This window comes from Phoenix dactylifera, chromosome 16 (genome assembly GCF_051530095.1).
Source record: "Phoenix dactylifera cultivar Ajwa chromosome 16, Ajwa_hap1_PhDact_Kaust_v1.1, whole genome shotgun sequence".
In the NCBI taxonomy this organism is placed as follows: domain Eukaryota; kingdom Viridiplantae; phylum Streptophyta; class Magnoliopsida; order Arecales; family Arecaceae; genus Phoenix; species Phoenix dactylifera.
This window is the reverse complement of record NC_143205.1, coordinates 568,995-589,884: the sequence shown is the minus strand read 5'-3', so window position 1 is coordinate 589,884 and position 20,890 is coordinate 568,995. Positions and strand designations below refer to the sequence as shown.

Sequence of the window (20,890 nt, the reverse complement as noted above, 5' to 3'; positions counted from 1 at the left end):
CGTGCAGCTGAGAGAAAGAGGCTCATTGATTTACTAAATGTTGCTGCCTATACACCAAGGCTTAGTGTATTCCAAAAGCTAATTGCAAAGCTTACATTAGAAGCCCCTGGTGCTACCACCTTTCTCCTACATGCAAAGCCGGAGCATTGGGCGAATGCTGTATTTTCAGGTCCACGCTGGGGCATCATGACATTGAATGTGGCAGAGTCTTTTAATAGTTGGGTCATGGAGGCTCGTCATCTTCCTGTGCCTCAGATGGTTGACCATATAAGGATCCAAATAATGCAGATGATGCATGAACGGCGTAATCGAGGACATAACATTCAATCCCAACTTTGTCCGGATGCTGAGAAAGTGTTGCATAAAAATGCTGAAGATGGTCGGAGATTAGCTGTATTTACGTCCAACATAATGATATATGACGTAAAGGATACGAACTACTCATGCAAAGTTGACCTGCAGATGTGCAGCTGCTCTTGTGGCGAGTGACGAATCTACCGCATGCCATGTAAGCATGCTTGTACATGCATCGAGAAGGCCGACAGATCACTATACCAATTCACTGACAATTGCTTTCAAGCTGAATTGTATAGAGTAACATATGCCGAAGCAATCATTCCAATTTCTGACATGGAGAAGCCCCAAAGTGCCTCTGAAGAGATTCACATTCTACCCCCTATCAGAAAGACACATCCTGGCAGGCCTAAAAAGAAGAGAAGACCTTCGCAAGTGGAGTCAATACGTGAAATGAGATGTGGACGATGCGGAAAGGTTGGGCACAATACAAGGACTTGTAATGAGGTCATCAACTAAAGAATATGGAGATTATGAAGAATGTATCGAGATACCTGCAATGTATTTTCATATTAGTCACAGCATATTAACTGGGAATCTCTTGTATTGATGTTAATGAAGTGCAAACTGAATTGTATATTTTGATTTTTTGTTAGATTTTGATTTTTGTACTTCAAACTGGAATGCAGTTAAAAAATTGTTACAAACATGTAATGATACACAGTTAATCAACAGTTGGCATAGCATTCCACAGCAGCTCACACAATTACAATAGTTGAATTTGGCGTGGAAAAATATATATTGACACCTAAAATTACGTTTCCTGGCTTTCCTGCGACTTTACCTAACTGTGGAATTATCTGAAACTCTTAACGAGTCGACTCCGAAACTAATGGAGTTGACTCGAGCTGTCCAGATGTCGACTCGGTAGGAAAAGAGGTCGACACTTAAGCTTGGCTGAGGTAAGAGCTTCTCTCTGTCTTTGTTCTGTCCCACTTAACGGGGCGACTCGCCTTTCACCGGGGTCGACTTGAACTGCCCAGAGGTCGACTCAGAACTCCGTGAGGTCGACACTTAGGCTTCGCTGATTTCGGTAGCTCTCTGTCTTTACTTTGCGCCACATAAGGGGTCGACTCGCCTTTCACCGGGGTCGACTCTCACTGTACAGAGGTTGACTCAAAGTTCCTGAGGTCGATACTTAGGCTTCGCTGATTTCGGGTGCTCTCTGTCTTCGCTTTGCGCCACGTAAGAGGTCGACTCGTATTTCACCGAGGTCAACTCGCACTGTACAGAGGTCGACTCAAAACTCGGTGAGGTCGATACTTAGGCTTCACTTATTTTGGCTGCTCTCTCTCTTCGCTCTATGCCACCTAAGGAGTCGACTCGTCTTTCACCGGAGTCGACTCCCACTGCACAGAGGTCGACTCAAAACACCGTGAGCATGACACTTAGGCTTCGCAGATTTTGGCTACCCTCTGTCTTTGCTCTTTGCCACTTTAGGGGTCGACTCGTCTTTAAATGGGGTCGAATCAAAATGTGGCAGTTCGACCCAACTCACCATGGGAACACAATTAACTTGTCTGGAAACACAGTTAACTTATTTGGGAACACCGTTAAGTAGTCTGTGAACACAGTTAACTTGTCTGGGAACACAGTTAACTTGTTTGGGAACATAGTTAAGTAGTCTATGAACACAGTTAAGTAGGTGTCTGGGAACACAGTTAACTCGTCGGGAAACACAGTTAAGTTGTCTGGGAACATAGTTAATAGCTGTCTGGGAACACAGTTACGCTGTCTGGGAACATAGTTAAGTAGTCTGTGAACACAGTTAACTTGCTGTTTGGGAACACAGTTAAGTAGTCGGGGAACACAGTTAAGGAGTCTGGGAATACAGTTACGCTGTCTGGAAACACAGTTAACTTGTCTGGAAACACAGTTAACTTGCTGTCTGAAAACACAGTTAAGTAGTCGGGGAACACAGTTAAGGAGTCTGGGAACACAGTTAATAGCTATTTGGAAACACAGTTAACTTGTCGGAGAACACAGTTAAGGAGTCTGGGAACACAGTTAAGTTATCTGGGAATACAGTTAATAGCTGTCTGGAAACACAGTTACGCTGTCTGGAAACACAGTTAACTTGCTGTCTGAGAACACAGTTAAGTAGTGTAACTGGGAATACAGTTACGCTGTCGGAGAACACAGTTAACTTATCTGGAAATACAGTTTAGACGCTATCCCGAAACCAGAGAAACCAAAGGGTCGACCTCACAAATTGTCGGGTCGACCTCGGCACCGATTGAGTCGACCTCAATGATATGTGGAGTCGACCCCATAACCCTCTCAAAGTATTCCATAGAGCACCTGCGTACGCAGCCAAGCTAGGAGTCGACCTTCCATCAAGAGGGAGTCAACTCTATTTCATAGGAGTCGACTTGGGGAGTTATTCGAGTCGACCCGTAACTCGAATAACGAAATAAAACCTCGATTGAATCGACTCCTTTCCTTCTATTTTCGTGGAGTCGACCTAATTTCTTCCTTTCCCGTGCTTCTTGCTTCTCTCCGTTCCCTCTGATTCCTTGCTTCCCTCCTCTCTCTCTCTATCATCCATTCTTCGCCATGCCGAGGAAGCAAGTCGTACGGTCTTCAAAGAAGAGAAGTAATGTTCCCGAAGCTCCCGAGCGAAGGTCCAAGGCAAGAAACGATGTTCCTCCTCCTCCTCCGCATGCTTCACCTTCTCCTCCTAGGCAAGTACCCTTGGTAACCCCTTCTGTTTCTCTCGGTAGGAAAATAGATTTCGATTTCTTAAAAGCCGAGGGTTTTACCATAGGTCTGAAGCTCTAAGCCATGGGTTGGGAAACCCTATGTTCCCTTAACATTCCGACGTATCCGAACCTTGTTCGCCAATTCTATGCCAATCTCAAAATCGGAATTGCTAGCTTTGAAAGTGTGGTAAACGAAACTCGAATTCTTCTAAACCCGAAAACCCTAGGGAGTGTTGTGAACTTTGCCAACCTCTGGTTCAACCCAAGATTTTATAGAAAATAGAGAGTTGGGCCTTCAATTTCTTCTAGGTACAAAAAATGTAAGTCCAATTGAGGAAATTTCAGCCAACCGACTTAGTGTGGAAAATCGAATATTACATCATATTGTTAGCCGAATCCTCTTTCCCAAAATAGGTAGGTTTGATTTTGTGTCCGAAAGAAATATTCTTGTTATGTTCCACATTCTGAACGGTAGCCCCCTAAGTTTACCTCACCTGATGATTAGACACATGCTAGAGTCTGCCTCTAGAGCTAAGGCATCCTTGCCATATGGAATGCTCTTAACTTTAGTCTTTGAGGAGTTCGGTGTAAATACTGAAGGGGAGCCATCTACAACTCTTTCACGTTTGGATACTTACAATGACCGGTCCCTACATCGAATGGGTTTTCGTAAGAAAGACGATCAATGGATAAGAAAAGATGAAGGGAAGACCAGTGCGTGCCATAGAGAAGAGCAGCGACCTGTCGAAAATGAAGAATCATTTCATCCTCCTACTGAAGAACCAATTGCCCAACCTCAGCAGCCCACTGAAGTTAGACTTAGTGCTGAGCAGTTCAGAGCACTAAGGGAAGATATCCTGTAAGAGTTAAGAGATTCAAGAGATGTTGCTTGTACAGACTTGGTACCTTCCAATGCAACTGTCTCTCAATTGGTCGCTGATATGAGGGCATAAATAGTCAGTCTTCGATGTCTTGTTCAAGGACAATACTAGAGATTTGTGGACATAGAAGAGGAGACAAAAAAGCTTCAACAATCTGTCAGAAATGATATGGAGAAACTGAATGAAAATGCAGAGGAAGTATGCAACAAACTTCTACAAGGACTTCATAAGAACAATCAGACTTTAGCTCAGCTGAACAAGTCCTATCTCCAATCCAATTCTGAAGTTGCAGATATTCTGCAGAAAGTTTCAAAGGTACTAAGTCTTCTATTGGGGAGACAGGCAGGAGCTTCTTCGAGTTTCACTGCCCCTTGATTTCTTCTTTTTTTAGAAACTTAGGTTATTTTGTCTGCAAGAGTTTAATAGGTCTCGAGGACTCTAATTGTAATATCTTTTGTAATCTGTACAAGTGCAATGAAATGTTCTATTTTTGACCAACATCGCTTGTATAATGATATTTTTATTCTCTGGTAATTGTGTATTCGTAACATCGAGAAGATTGCTAAAAAAAGGGAAAAAAAGAGAAGTTAACTTGATTAAAATTTAAAATAGAACTTGTCTGAGTTAAGTAGTCTGGGAACACAGTTAACTTGTTGTCTGGAAATACAGTTAACTTGTCTGAAAACACAGTTAAGTAGTTTGGGAACACAGTTAATAGCTGTCTGGGAGCACAGTTACGCTGTCTAGGAACACAGTTAACTTGTCTAGAAACACAGTTAAGGAGTCTGAAAATACAGTTAAGTTATCTGGGAACACAGTTAATAGCTGTCTGGGAACACAATTACGCTGTCTGAGAACACAGTTAACTTGTCTGGAAATACAGTTAATTAGGGTGCTCATTATGGAGTCGACCCCAGTAACAGCGGGGTCGACCCCAAATTTCCAGAGTGAAAGTTAAGTAGTCCAATGAAAGGCTAACGAGTCGACCCCTTGATACTCAAGAGTCGACTCAAGCTATTTTGGGGTCGACCTCATGCCAAAATGAGTCGACCCCAGAAACGTCTCAGGGCAAATACAGAACTTGTCTGAAAACAGCCGAGCCGTAGAGTCGGCTCCTCACTTAATCGAGTCGACCTCAGGAGCCTTGGAGTCGACCCCAGTGAATGGCAAGTCGACCCCTTAAGTGGCACAGAGCAAAGATAGAAAGCAGCCAAAATCACCCAGAGCTTAAGTGTCGACCTCAGGCAGACTGGAGTCGACCTCTGGACATAAGGGAGTCGACCCTTAAGAGTGGCTGGTGTGCCAGAGTCGACTTCAGTCTAAGGGAGTCGACCCTTAAGAGTCGCTGGTGTGCCAGAGTCGAGTGCAGTCTATATATTGAGTCGACTCGTGGCGAACAAGTGTCGACCCCTGAATTTAGGAGTCGACCCCAGGAGAATTTTGCTGAACACAGTTTCTCAAACTCCGACACGCTTTATGAAACCAGAAATGTTGGTGCATATCATTGTTAGTTTAGTGCGGGTTGATAACGATGAACTCGCACCGTACAAATCGATTTTCAACCATTCTGAGATTTTATTTGATTTACGAGAAATTTTTAATTTGAATTACGTGACAACCTGAAAAGAAGTAAGAAGTGGCTCAGTTTAATAAGTCACCACGAACTCCCAGTTAAGCGATGATCATGACAGGAAGTTGAAAAAATTGCCAATCAATATGGACTTTGCAGGGAATAATGATATTATCTGTGAAAATGTTATATTACACAGCACGTGAAAATTACAGCTGGACAAACATCCTTTAGAACACATTTACAATCAAGTTTTACAACTCATTTGCATTCATGTGATATAACAAGTAGTCTACGATTTCTTTGTACAAGTCTTCGCATGGTACATTGACCTAAACCTATCAAAGGCAACGTAGCCGGAATGTAATAGAATACTCCCTGCAGCCCAGCTCCTGTATAAAGATGGATCCTTCAATTCTTCTTGCAATGGTCTCGTGCTGCCTCGGGTAAGTCCCTCTACAAACATAAGCATGTATGCCCCGCAATCAACACTATCATTTCATTGTTGTGCACATTGTCGAATTTCACAATATGCTAGTTCAGGGATACGAAATCTGACATAGTCGTTTAGCCACGATCGCACAAAAGATGCCTGCAATAATGTGAAGAATGCAAAATTTTAAGAACATACCTATGATAAAGAAGGAAATCAGTAATATCAAATTTCACAAGTGATACCAATATATCTAACAGCGTCCACCCCAACGTCGAAACTCCACAAGGAGTTGTAGCATTCGAAATGCTGCTCCTTCAAGTCCAAAGAAAGTAGATACCAATGCCATCCCGTATTCATCGGAATGAAGAGATATCTACAATTTTGAAGATTGGCACATCTGAATTCCCGAACCCATGTTTGAATACTGGGCAGCAATGACTCTATGATTCTTTTGGTAACATCAGTGGTAATTGAGAGGTAATCCAATGGTAGATGCTGGAGCATGGCAGCCTGCATACAATTTATTTGTTACAGCCCCATTGGCACGCTTTCAACTGAAAAAATGTCAGGACGAGACATCATGAGCAGTAAGTCAAAACCTGGATCTCGCAGCGCAAATATAAACACAGATTGTCAATAATCTCAGTATATGCACGAGGCAGAAGCTCCAAAATGCAAAAGTACATATTGATTACCTGTACGCAATAAAAGAAGTACGCAATCAATACCAAATTATATTCCTCCAATAGTAGTGAGGTAGGAGCATACGTCACTCCGTAGTGGCTTGTCATGTAGGAGCTGCACTAAGGCATCAGGGCTGAATGCAGGTTTGGTATGATCTTCGTCCTCCCATATTATATCCCTACATAATTCAAATATTTAAGCAACTTTCAATGCGATAATTGTGAAAAATGGTAAGTTAATATAATTAACTTACCCAAACTCATGCTCTTCAAGGAAGAATTTAATAGCTTCTTCATAGTAAATAGGGAGTATACCTATCCCCTTCCCATGATAGCTATGTTTCAGTGCCACTCTCTCAAGATCGTTAACTTTAGTGGACGACACTATATGCTAAGTTGAATAAATGGTGAAGATAGAAATTTTGGTTAGAAAACTTAACTGTATAGACTTAGCAAATTCAATATGGATACATAAACACATATGGACGAGACAACATTTCTATACCGCTCCCGGGGGGGAGGTTTCCTCCCATGTTGGAGCAGATTTTTGGAGCTCCATTAATGAAATTATCAGTGGGTCGAATATGTTGGTTGACCGAGCGGGCGAATCCTCGGTTTCAATAGTAATTTCCGTACAAACCTCACCTATTTGGCCAACTTTGATCTTTTTTTTAGCCCTTTTATAAGTCTTCGGAAGCTGTGATATAGCCTTCGCTTTCTCCGATGGCTTCCGCTCGCGTGCTCCCAGCTTCATGCGCTTGCATAAAGAGGACACATATGAGCTCGGAGCTCCAGCTTACTTCTTAGCTTCAGCATCAGTGGACCAAATAACCTGATAGGAAAATGCATTTGAAGATGATTTATACTACCATTCTAAAAACTACGAACACTACGTACCAAAAAATTATATACCTCCACCAAATCAGCACTATGTTGCATATGATCTTTCTAAAGAGCATCGTCGTGAATAGGTGGAGCAACTGTAGTATGCTCCTTCACGTAACCAAGGAAGATCATATTTAAATCAAGCGAGTCGATTCATACTAGAACTGATAGTTAACTTGTCAGACCTTATGCAGAGGAAGCATGCTTACCTCAGCGGGAACTATAGCATGCTCCCCAGGTTTGTCATCAACCAGAAGGCCCTTATCTCGTAGGACCTTCTCTATTGTCGACACCCTCTTATCGAGCTGTGGATATTCTCGACATCCCCAATAGGATGAGAGTCCGGTAAACTAAAGCCATGTTGTAGCAAACACGTCTCAAGCACTGTGATATATGTATGAATGCCCCGCAGTGGATGTCGATTACTTTGGCTAGATGACGGAACCTAAAACAACACAATAATGAATGTGGTGTATGAATTGAACAAACTGTAGGCATGCAACCATGTGTGCGGACTTGAACTATGTGCCGGCAAGTGAAAAGTGCATGCCAAATCAAAAGTGCTTTTAACTGTGTTCGGAAATGCTATGTCATAGTAAGCTGGTAATACCTGAGTTCCGACATGCACGGATTGTTGCTGTTCTGAGTCCGTACGTCTCTCAATAGGCCGTAGTAATTGTGGCCTTCCTTGCGAGAGAAGGTGCAACTCCTCCTCTCTTGGTTCTAGCTTCTCAATAACCTAAAGCGAGCAAACAATTAATTTTACGAACAAGTTAAAATATTTCCAATGCAAGAAATTAACATTCAAACCTTAAATCGTTTTAAATTTTTCATAACATCCGCAATCACGTCCACCTTGCAGGGGAATGGGGTGTTGTTCCAACTTACGAGACGTGGATACATGAACGGTGGCCGGTGCCTTCCGACAATGCTGTCAGCATGCTCAATAACCCATACCTGCCAAAAATGCATTGTAAACATCAAATTACATCTAAATATATATATCGTAACAATGAAATTTAAAAAAAAAATATCTTCTGATGCTTACCACCAGAGCGACTATGCAGCCATCCATGTATCTACCATATCCTTGGCCTGTGATGTTTCTAGTCTTCACACTATCGGCTAAACTAGGTATTTGCTGCCGAAAAAAAGAGAAAACGGTAAGACCCCAACTATACAAACCTAAGCGGTCTAAATCATCAACATATGAACATAATGTCTTAGGGACATAGTAGCGTACGGTTGGAAAGAGGATAGTCCCAAAAAGATAAAGAACCCATAATTTTGTAAAATCCTCCATATCTTGTCGCCTACTCTTACCGACAAGGACTTGTAATCTATCTTTAATTGCATCTCTACTGGCTTCTGGTGGTCACCATCAAAAAACCGGGTGATGAGGTCAGACGTAACCCTCCCCTTCCTATGCAGTTGCACCTCATCACCTGTGGCACTCAAACCAAGGATTAGTGCAAAATCAGTCCCTACAAAAGGCACTATAACCCTACCAAACCAAAAACCCTCCTCAACATTATCCCAAAGGGAGAGCAATGTGTCCAAGACAGGCCTACTCTGTTTTATATATGGTAGACCTAGCATGTGCCCAAATGGAGTGCCATGTATTCTATCCTTCTGTTCATCAGACATGCACGGGATTAGGGTGACCATAAAATTTACAAAGTGGGTGAAATAACACCTTCTATTAACCATATTACTCGGGCCAACAGAGAATTTTTTGCCGGTACTCTGCTTTGGGGCCATCTTAGATTTCTGCATCACAAATATAGTTACAAATTATATTTTTAATAATATCAACAGAAAATAAATCATCCTAAAAACTAAAACAAATAACACAATTAGCACGGAATAGAAAAATTTTTCCACAACAAATATCTCAAATGTGCTACCACAACCTCTCTGTCCATTAATTCGGCAAATCCTAACCATTCCAACAACTATCTGGAATGCCGTACAATACTGCATATCACGTCCGTGTTCAAATAAATTATTCGAGAAAGTATGCGGTGACAAACCTGTTGAAGGAATGCAGAGATGCCTCAGGGAAGGTTGGAGAGACCAATGTCCACCTAAGCTTCCGCTACAAAGGACCAGGGTGAAGTCGGTTCGAAGGTCGACTTCGAAGCCAGACAGAAAATATCTCCTTGCTCCTCAGAATCGGGTCAGAAGGGTTCTACTTTTCCAAAAGGCGAACGGCTTAACAGGGAAAAAGAGGAAGATCGAATACCGTTGGGAAGTGGTTTGCAGTTATAGGGTTTGAAACCAGGCGTAAAAATCAAGCGGAATCGGGCGAGATTTTTATGGATTTTTTCGGTCCGCAGAGAGGATTAGGATACGAACATTGGGGACGAAAGGTGTGCTGGAATCGGTGAAGTTTAAATAGGGCTCCTTCAAATGAACAGAGAAGCATACAAGGAACGACGGAAGAGAAAAAAGATCAGGGGTATTTTGGTCTTCTTATGGCATTTCAAATGTCAATGGACCACTTATTAAAAAAACAGTCAACGGGGACTATTCATTATAAACGGGTCTAACTTTGGACCGCTAAGCAACTTCCCCTAAATTTTATCCTACAGGTCTTTCAAGCAGCAGTCCCAACCCCCCTTGACCTTGAGGTGTTACCAGATTGAGACAACCTGGTTTTCAACCTGTTTAGGAGGTCTGAAATCCCTGGTTTATGTTTCCCCACATAGATTGAGGTCCAGTTTCCCATCAAACCATAGCTTTTACGAAGACTGACTTGTAGGAGTTTGCCTCAAGTGGAACACTCCACCATTTCATTCCTTCCACAGACACCAGCGTAAATCGAAGTGTCTTCTGGAAGCGCAGCTCTCCAAGATGTCTATATTTCTTCAGCTATATTCGGTTTTTGCCATATTGCTCGGGAGAAGTTGCACCTGAGAAGCAGGTGGCCCACTGATTTATCTTTTTCGCCGTAGAGAGGGCAGAATTGGGGACCAGGTATTCTCCTTTTCCTCACGTTTTGCGCTGTAAGGAATTTGTCGTGATAAGCTGGCTATTTAAAAATCTTAACTCTCTTATGTATTGGACATTTCCAGATATTCTTAGCAAAGGCCGACGTAATCCTTCCATGGGTAAAGAATCTGTAGCAGTTGTTGCTCATGCTGGAAATATTATATTTGTTCCATTTCGATTGTATGTAGTATGGTGAATGCGTTAAATTTAAAGAGCCGACGAGAGTGGTTACTGGTTCAAATTCCATTTCTCTGGCCCATTTCAGAGGTAAATGGAAGCGACTCTATTTATCTTCTGTATTCAAGAAGGTTTGAATAAATATGTTTGGCTTCAATGTTAGGAGAAATGGACTTGGGAAGGAATCCATCATTGTTCTCTGTATACTTCCACGCCTGCTTGGCTAGAAGAGAATTGTTCATATTATGTATATAGGTTCTTCATTCCTAAGCCCTCTTCACTCCTATCCTTGCATACAGTTTTTTCCCATCAAGATAACCGTTCAGCTTTTCTTAACTTCTTATCACAAAGGGGTAGAGCCAAGATAAATAATCGGGAAGCTGCCTAACTTACAGTTCATCGTTTGAGACACTTTAGAAGCTTCATCCAACTCAAGGTTGATGCCTTGAGGGAATCGTTATGGAAATAAGAAGGGACCGTACCTATAGACTCCATAATTTTGATATTTAAACTGGCCTCACACGCCCTTCAAATTTCCAAAGGTTGGTATAAAGCGTTGGTGGAACCATGCCATACGGCCTTTCAAGCATCAAACGGAAATAATTGCAGCGCCCCGTGGGGACGTTCGATAGGCATCCTGGTGAGTGTAAGGTCCAGACACGTTATTTTCCGGCTCGCATAATTTGGATGTAGGACCCGCGGCCATCAATAATTTGGAAGGTGTGTTCCGGCCGTGATGGGTCTCCCCGCCAATTATTAATGCTGGACCAGCATGCGTGTTCCAAGATCTTTGGACGGATTCTCCCGTGAGCTAATGTCCCCCAAAACTAGGGCCCATCCAGGTGATTTATTTCTTGCAATCTTAATTGCGAGAGCAACGGCATTTGCTAGCCTCTGTATATAAATATAATACCGACGGGATCCTGTGAGACCGCACCGCAGAGTATTATGTGAAACCCGATAACTTTTCACGCGCATCGTATAGGGCGTCTCAGACTCTCAGTGCATTCAACATGTTCCACTAACAACGTCAGCTCCAGTAATATTATTTTTTATGCACAACACGAAAAAAATAGTTTTTTTTTCAGATACTTTTTACAGCCCGCAGACATAATAACTTCTAGACGCTAGTACGGACTAGGGATATTAGAGATGGCATTAATAGGGCATTTATTTATCCTCGCTTATCTTGGAGTTAGGTGCCAAGTAGCTATTACAGGGTACTGATCTCTCTGATCGATCTCCGGTATAGTTAAGTAAATCTAGAACCAGATGAATCTATCCCCACCTTACATCCGAGCAAAAGCAGCTCCGCCGCTTCCTTCTATTTAAACCTCCGCCCTCTCTCTCTCTTTCTCCCGCCACCTCCAACGTTCACATTCCCCTTACTTCTTTCTTTCTACGCCGAGCCGCCATGACCATCTCCGGCATTGCCAAGACAGCGTCGGCGATGGCCCCCTTCAAGGTCTTCGTGGGGTACGACACCCGCGAGGACGTCGCCTTCGAGGTGTGCCGCCACTCGCTCCTTAAGCACGCCTCGGTCCCCGTGGATGTGATCCCGCTGAAGCAATCCGAGCTGCGGGCCGCGGGGCTCTACAGGCGGGAGCGCGACCCCACCGAGAGCACCGAGTTCTCCTTCACGCGCTTCCTCACCCCGTACCTCGCCGGCTACCGGGGCTGGGCCATGTTCGTGGACTGCGACTTCCTCTACACGGCCGACATCAAGGGCCTGATCGACCTCATCGACGACCGCTACGCCGTCATGTGCGTCCAGCACGAGTACGCTCCCAAGGAGGGTCTCAAGATGGACGGGGCGGTCCAGACCGTGTACCCTCGCAAGAACTGGTCCTCCATGGTCCTCTACAACTGCGGCCACCCCAAGAACCGGGTGCTCACGCCGGAGCTCGTCAGCTCCCAGACCGGAGCTTTCCTCCACCGCTTCATGTGGCTCCACGACTCCGACATCGGCGCCGTCCCCTTCGTCTGGAACTTCCTCGTAGGCCACAACAAGGCCGACCACCACGACCCCGAGACGTTCCCCAAGGCCATTCACTACACTCTCGGGGGCCCCTGGTTCCACGCCTACAAGGACTGCGAGTTCGCTGACCTCTGGATGAAGGAGCTGGAGGAGGTGAAGAAGGCCAACAATCTGATCGCGGTCTAAGATCCGACCTGCTGAAAGGTTACGATTCGTATTATCACGAAGTTTTCTCATCCGAATCTCTACGTTATTTTCCGGTTCTTCTTCTTCTTGTAAGTTGTTGTGTGTGTTCGGTCTCATTTCACTCGCATATATCCCAATAAATGGACTGGCGATGCAGGAACCAGTCATGACGTCCCGTGTGCTCGATTCATGTACTTGGGTTCATGTAATAACTGCATGCACTAGTGTGAATCTACCAATTAGCCAGATCTTCTTAGTTGTCTACTATATATATATATATATATATATATATATATATATATATATACATACATATATATATATATATATATATATATATATACATACATACATATATATATATATATATATATATATATATATATATATATATATATATATATATATACATACATACATATATATATATATATGTATATATATATATATATATATATATATATATATATATATATATACATACATACATACATATATGTATATAGATATACATACATACATACATATATGTATATAGATATATACATATATGTATACATATAGGTATATAGATATATACATATATGTATACATATAGGTATATAGATATATACATATATGTATACATATAGGTATATAGATATATACATATATGTATATATATACATACATACATACATATATGTATATATATACATACATACATACATATATGTATATATATACATACATACATACATATATGTATATACATACATACATATATACACACACACATACACACACACACATATATATATATATTCATTGCGGCCTCGGGCTAATCGATACTCGACGTCTTCGGTACATCGAGGTATGTGGCTTTAGTCAAGTCGGCATTCTCCGAGGTGGCCAGTTTTGATAACACGTTGGTCATTGCATTCTCTATCCGACAGATATGTTGTATGTCAAAATTATGAAAGGCTGAGGTGATGATCTTTACCTTTTATAGATATTTGATCATCGATGGCCTTCGAGCCTCAAATTCTCCTCACACTTGGCTGACGACCAATTGTGAGTCGTGGAAGACCTTCAACTGTTGAACCTCGAGCTCCTTGTTAAGCTTAAGCCCGGTGATGAAATGCTTCATATTCAGCCTCATTTGAGATCGAGAACTCGAACCACAAAGTGCACTCTATAATTACTCCATCTGAGCTGATAATTATAAGTCCAGCCCCACTGCCTGCCGGTCCAATGATCCTTCCATGTGTAAGATCGACGGCTGCTCTATGGTTTTCTTTTTGATGGGTAGCTCGGCAAGATCTTCATCAGAGATGGTTGATTCCACTAGAAAGTCCACCAACATATGCGCCTTGATAGATGGTCAGAGTTAATACTCCAAATTGAATTCTCTAAGCTCAACTGCCCACTTTGCTAGCCAACATGTATTTTTGGGCTTTTGCAAACTCTGCCTCATTAGCTAGTCGGTCAAGATTATGACTGAATGAGCTTAGAAATATGGTCGAAGCTTCTGAGCTATAATGATGAGGGCGTAGACTGTTTTCTCCAATTTGAAATATTTGATCTCGGCATCTTGTAGAATCTGACTTGTATAATAGATCGATTTTTGTCATTTTTCTTCTTCTTGTACTAGGACCGAACTCACAACAAAAGGAAAAACGACCAAGTACAAGTAGAGCATTTCTCTAATCTATGGTTTTGTGAGGAGAGGCGACGAGCTAAAATATTCCTTCAATTGGCCTAAGGCCTCTTGACACTCCTAGGTCCATTGGAAGTTCTTGGGATGCTTTAGGACCTTGAAGAATAGGAAACAGCGCTCTGCCAATCTAGAGACAAATCTCGCTAGTGCAGTGATCTAACTAGTCAGGCGTTGGACTTCTTTGACAATCCTTGGTGGTTACATCTCTTGTATTGCTTGGATCTTCTTCAGATTTGCCTCGATGCCTTATTGTGTCACCATGAATACTAAAAAATTTTTCGAGGTGACTCCGAAGTCGCACTTTGTCAGATTGAAATTCATCTGGTACTTTCTATGGATCGCAATGGATTCCTCCGGGTCGGCTATGTGCTGCTCCGTTGCTCAAGTTTTCATAAGTATATCGTCCACATACACCTCCATATTTTGGCTAATCTGCTTCTTGAAGATTTTGTTGACAAGGCACTAGTAAGATGCCCCTGCATTTTTTAAGCCAAAGGGCATTACCTTGTAGCAGTAGAGGCCCTTGTCAGTAAGAAAGGTTGTTTTCTCTTCATCCTCGAGCACCATTTGAATTTAATTGTATCCCAATAATGCATCTATGAAGATCAGCAACTGATGTCCTAAGGTCGCATCTATGAGCTGGTCAATCCTTAAGAGTAGGTAGCTGTCTTTTGGGCAGGTTTTATTCAGATCAGTGTAGTCGATGCAAACTCACCACTTACCATTAGCTTTATTAACAAGTACAACATTGGCCAGCTAGTTAGGGTAGTGTACCTCACGAACAATGCCGACCTTCAAGAGTTTGTCAACTTTTTGGTTTATGACTTATTGCCTTTTTGTGACGAAGTTTCTCTTCTTCTGCTGCATAGGTCGGTGAGCCAGGTCCACGTTGAGCTTGTGAACCATCATCTCAGAGCTTATACCTCGTATGTCACTAGCTGACCAGGCGAAGATATCGGCATTGGCATAAAGAAAGCCGATCATTTTGGCCCAATTTTCTCCATCTAGGCTCGAGTCGATGTGGACAGCTCGGTCAGGCTCACCTTCCCTTAGGAGGACCTGCACTACTTCCTCAACCAATTCTCCTCGCTGCTCCTTGAGTTTGTCTTTTGTGTCCACAGGCACCCCTCGTGATACGTCTCATAGAGGTCTATAAATAGACGACCTCTACAGATTAGAAATAAATCAGATCAGAAGCAGAGGATTCCTAATCTCTCTTCTTTCTCTACTCTCTCTACCAGTTAAAATATTTCTTTCAATTTTTTTTTTTAAACGGGCTTGCTACATATTGATTCTGGGTTCGAAGCCTTCTTTGATCCGTGCAAATCATCGAGGCAGAAGGAACGAGAGGCTGTTGTATCTCAGGAGTAGAACGCCATCCAAGCCTAGTGCACGCACTGTAAGGCAGCGAAATCTACTTCAAAAAAAGTGACCAACATAGCACGCCTCAGCATCTCGGATTTCATTTTTCTACTTTTACTTTTATTTTTTTTATTTTTTTAGCCTATTACTGCCTATTATTTATTGAAGTAGAATAGTTTAGTTTTATTTCTGCTTCAAATTTATTTGCAACAATCTTGAAGTAGATTTTCTACGTATAATAGGCTAGTAATTAGAGTTACCCCAATGGCCAATGCAAGTGATCCGGTTCCTCCTGAAACATTTAATGGAACTAATTTTAAGCGTTGGAGAGAGAAAATGAAAATCTTCTTAACCACGCTTGGATTATTTTCCATAATTTTTGACTCTCCTCCAAATGAGGATGAGAATGAACTGGCTAGGACTTGTAATTTAGAGGAATTTAAGAAGAAAGACTACCTGTGAAGGGGTAGAATTTTGTCCTATCTTTCTGATCCTCTCTTTGATGTCTATTACACTCTGAAAACCTCTAAGGAGATTTGGGATGATCTTAATAAAAAAATATGGTATTCAAGATGCCACAATGGACAAGTATACTGCTAGTCACTTCCTGTCTTATAAGATGGTAGACACCAAGCCCATAGTTGACCAAGCCCATGAGCTAACAGTAATTTATCATGAATTAGGCTTAAGGGGAATGGGTATAACTGAGAGCCTTCAAGTTGCTTGTACCATTGACAAGCTTCCACCTTCTTGGAAAGATTTTGGGTTATCCCTAAAACATAAGACCGAGGAAATGAGCATGAAAATCCTACTATCTGCCATTAGGATCCAAGAGCAATATCTTGAGAAAGACAATGAGCAAATCATGAACCCTAAGTTTCTAACTAAGGTGAACTTTGAAGAAGGCCAGAATAAAACCTATAGGTTCAAAAATCCAAATTTGAAAAGGGTGGATCTAAGAACAAAGAAAAATCCATGAAGCCAAAACACCAGATCAATAAGAATGATCAGAGGCCGATTTGCTACAATTGTGGAAAATCCAGTCATATGGCACGAGTATGCCGGATGAAGAAAAAGAAGTATCAGAACTATGAACATGCACCTCCTCAACCTGCCAATCCACAAACCAACATGGTTTTATCCAGCACTGGCCCTACTAGTACTGATGATCGGTATGTAACTTTAAGTCCAAAGTTAAATTTGGCAATTCATTCTACTGATTGGTTAGTGGATATAGGTGCGAATATTTATATGTGTACTGATCGTACCTTTTTTACTGTTTATCAGGTCTGGAGCGGCCTAATAGTGATTATGAGGAATTCTACCTCGGCATGAGTACTTGAAACTGGGAAAGTACTTCTAAGGCTTACATCTGGAAATGTGCTTCCTCTATTTAATGTGTACCGTGTGCCCGAAGGAAGGAGGAATCTGATCAGTGGATCTCTTCTGATAAGGAGTGGCTATTCTTTGTTATTTCAATCTAAGAAAGTGATTATAACAAAGAATGGAACATTTGTAGACAAAGGCTATGAGTGTGATGGCTTATATGTAATTAATAAAATGAATGATGTACCTTGAATTAATATTCCTTCTTATAGCAATAATAAAGTTATTCTTTCAGTATGTTCTTCATTTCTTTGGCATGCTAGATTAGGACATGTGAATAATAATACTATTAAAAGAATGATTAGTTCTGGTTTATTGCCTAATGTTTCATTAGATGAAAAAGAAAAGTGTCTAATTTGTGTTCAGTCTAAGCAACCTAGAAAACCATTTAAAATGGTAAATAAAAATTCCACCTTATTAGAATTAATTCATTCAGATGTATGTGAACTAAATGGAACTTTGACTAAAGAGGGAAGAAGGTATTTCATAACCTTCATAGATGATTATTCTAAGCATTGTCAAGTTTATTTGATGAAAACTAAAGATGAAGTAATTGAGATATTTAAGTCTTATAAATCTTTAGTAGAAAATCAACTTGACAAGAGAATAATGATTCTTAGGTCGGATAGAGGAGGAGAGTACACCTCTAATGACTTAAATAAATTTTGTAGAGTTAATGGAATTCTACATGAAGTAACCCCTCCCTATTCACCTCAGTCCAATGGAGTGGCTGAAAGGAAGAATAGGACATTGCAAGATATGGTAAGATCTTTGCTTACCAACTCAAGTTTACCTGAGGTAAGGTGGGGGGAAGCAGTGCTTACTGCATGTTTCCTACTTAATAGGGTTCCATTTAAAGGTTCTAATGAATCTCCTTATGAACTTTGGAAAGGAATAAAACCTAACCTAAACTTCCTAAAAGTTTGGGATTGTTTGGCTAAGGTTAATATTTCTTTAATTAAGAAAAGAAAATTAGGACCTAATACTTTTGATGTTATATTTCTTGGTTATTCTCTTAATAGTGTTCCTCATAGATTCTTTGTCATTAGTTCTGATATTAATGGCATAGATAAGAATACTATAATTGAATCTAAAGATGCTTCTTTTTTTGAAGACATTTTTTCTTTTAAGGATAAAATAGAAAAGTATATAATAGATAGATCTAATAATGCATCTTGTAATTCACCTTCTAATGAAAATGAAAATGAACTTATTGATGTTAATGAACTTGGTAGAAGCAAAAGAATTAGGAAAAAGAAAGATTTTGGATCTGATTTCTATACCTTCATGGTTGAAGATGATCCTAAAACATATAAAGATACTATGAACTCATTAGATTCTATGTTTTGAAAGGAAGCTATTAATAGTGAAATGAATTCACTTATGACTAATGAAACATGGTTTCTAACTGATTTACCACCTGGTAGTAAGTCTTTAGGTTGTAAATGGATCTTTAAGAAGAAATTAAGACCTGATGGTTCAATTGAAAAATATAAAGCAAGATTAGTTGCTAAGGGCTTTACTTAGAAAGATGGTATTGACTACTTTGATACGTATTCTCCTGTGACTAGGATAACCACTATCCATACTTTAATTGCACTGGCTTCAATCCATAATTTGATAATTCATCAGATGGATGTCAAGACTGCCTTCCTCAATGGTAATTTAGAGGAAGAGATTTATATGGATCAGCCAGAGGGATATGTGGCTCAGGGACAGGAAAGAAAAATTTGTAGGTTAGTCAAATCCCTTTATGGTTTAAAACAAGCTCCTAAGCAATGGCATCGAAAATTTGATGAAATAATTGTTTCTTATGGCTTTAAAGTAAATGAATCCGATAAATGCTTATATTCTAAGTTAGAAAATGATTCATATGTTATCTTATGTTTATATGTTGATGATATCTTAATTTTTGGTACTGATATGAATATTGTAACTGATATCAAGAATTTTTTATCTAATAATTTTGATATGAAAGATTTAGGTCAGGCAGAGGTAATTCTTGGTAACAGGATTACCAGAATACCTAATAGTATAATTTTTGATCAATCACAATATATTGAGAAAATTTTGAAGAAATTTGATAAGTACAACTGTAAACCAGTGAGTATACCTTATGAGCATGGTTTGAACTTGAAGTGCAACAAAGGTGATCTAGTGGCCCAAGAAAAATATGTTCAGATTATTGGGACACTAATGTATGTTGCAAATACAAGTAGACCTGACATTTCCTATGCTATAGAAAAGCTCAGTAGGTTTAATAGTTGCCCTAGTCTTAGTCACTGGGAAGCACTGGATAGAGTACTTAGATACTTGAGAGGTACCATGTCTTATGGTTTACATTACTCAAGATTTCCTGCTGTACTTGAAGGATACAGTGATGCTAGTTGGATCACTGATTCAGTGACCGAAAAGGAACTAGTGGATACATATTCATGTTGGGTGGTGCAGCTGTTGCTTGGAGATCATCCAAACAAACTGTGATCACCAGATCTACTATGGAGGCTGAGATTGTAGCCTTAAATTCTGCAACTCAAGAAGCAGAATGGTTTAAGAATCTTATGTCAGAAATTCCTATTTGGAAAAGCCTATGCCTGCTATCTCTTTGTTATGTGACAATGAAGCTGCAATTAATACTTGTAGAAATACTGAATATAACAAGAGAAACAGAAGACACATTAGTGTGAGACATAAGACAACTAGATACCTAATTAAAAATGGTATCGTGATTTTGGAATTTGTTAGATCTGAAGGTAACCTAGCAGATCCTTTGACTAAAGGACTAGCTAGAAGCAAAGTTATAGAAACATCAAGGGGGATGGGACTGAAACCCATAAGGAATCATTGACAATGGCAACCCAACCTATTCTGACGGGAGATCCCAAGACGAAAGGTTCAACGGAAAAAAACGAGTTGTTTAATGATTAGTTAGCACTATTATTAAATGACTTTATGTCATTTGGTCTCTCCCTATGATGTGAGTGTTAAACACTGTAGAGGTATATGGAAGAGTTTAAAACTTTGAATGAGTCCGAGTCTATGACAAGGTGCTGTGCTACGAGCATCCTTGGAGGATTCATCTATGTGAGTGTGACTGTGTGGCCGCAGTCTATGGAGATAAGGGTTTAACCCCTAGAAACACTTATGAAACTAAGATATTGGTGCATGAGGCCGAAAAGCACCACCTATGATGAACCCAGTATTTGCATTTGTCATGGGTGAAGTATATGGAAATCTGAATCAAAGGATTTGGTTCAAAGCTTTTTAGCTACCACTATTCCTTTCAGATGAAAGTATACTTTCACTAGGTAAAGGTTCAAAGCCGCAAGCTACCTTTATTGAAGTCGTGACATGAAAAGCCCGGTATGACTATTTTTTATAAAATCATGAAAACATTTTAATCAGGTGGGGGATTGTTGGATTTATTAATGATTAAATGTTTTATTTTGTCACCATCCTTTAGTGGTGTGGTTGGTTTGTGTGTGGGGTTGTTCTCACAAGGACGTGATATCGAGTCCTTCTTCCTGCGGTTTTTGCATCACCCTTCTTCCTGCGTTTTTCCTCAATAAAAGGCTTTTACGTTCATGCAAGGAAGCT

General features: G+C 40.7%; 1 pseudogene across 1 annotated transcript; it reads left to right on the top strand.

Moving 5' to 3' along the window:
* The first annotated feature begins 10,075 nt into the window (after positions 1-10,075).
* LOC103720738 (protein CDI pseudogene) lies at positions 10,076-13,092 on the top strand (annotated as a pseudogene). Its single transcript, XR_015974079.2, has 2 exons — positions 10,076-10,490; positions 10,589-13,092. The product of XR_015974079.2 is annotated as a protein CDI pseudogene (transcript).
* Positions 13,093-20,890: the final 7,798 nt, after the last annotated feature.